The following is a 766-nucleotide window of genomic DNA, read 5'->3' as shown; positions in this document are numbered from 1 at the left end:
CATCTTCATGTCTCCTGAGAACTAGTGATTTCATGGAGTGCACTTGCACACCACGTGGTTTTCTAATTTTTTTTCTAATTTAAGAAAAAAATTTATTTTTAGTTTTTTTCTTTTAGTTTTCTTTTTTTTTTTCTTTCTCTTTATCTCTGATACTTGGTTATTTTTGTCACTGCTGTTTCTCTCTCTGTGTTTCCTTTTCTGGACGCTCCTGGAAGCTCAGATTGAACTTCAAATTTGGGAAGAAAAACACCATCCATCAGATGACTAGAAATCATAGCAGGACCATAGGAAATATGGGAAAGCAAGAAAATACCTCTCCACCAAGATAAAAGAATAACTCCTCTTAATTAATTTATTTATTTTTCCTTTTCTTTATTTTTTTTACATTAATTCACTATACATCATTACAACATACAAAATGAATTTTCCATCCAGAATACACTGTATATTGGCTCAGTCAAGCACATAAACATACGTGTTATCAGCAAGTAATTTTCCCTTTCTTATGTCTTGTACACTTTGTTTTTCGTTTTGCCATCCTTGATTCCCTATCCCTCACCCTCTGCCATGTCTCACCCTCCTCCCACATTGTCTCTGGTAACCATGGTTCCTTTCTACGCCTTCCCCCCATTTAATTGATTTGCTAATGAACTTAATTATTCTAAATATCTGCAATAGCAAGTGTAGCTGATATATACATATACATGAACCCAAGTCTGACTTTAGGCATAAACCTCAGTGAGTAGAATGAAAATACTATAAAGTA

The sequence above is a fragment of the Tupaia chinensis genome, unplaced genomic scaffold (genome assembly GCF_000334495.1).
Source record: "Tupaia chinensis unplaced genomic scaffold, TupChi_1.0 Scaffold139113_1, whole genome shotgun sequence".
NCBI lineage: Eukaryota > Metazoa > Chordata > Mammalia > Scandentia > Tupaiidae > Tupaia > Tupaia belangeri.
This window is presented reverse-complemented; position numbering follows the sequence as displayed.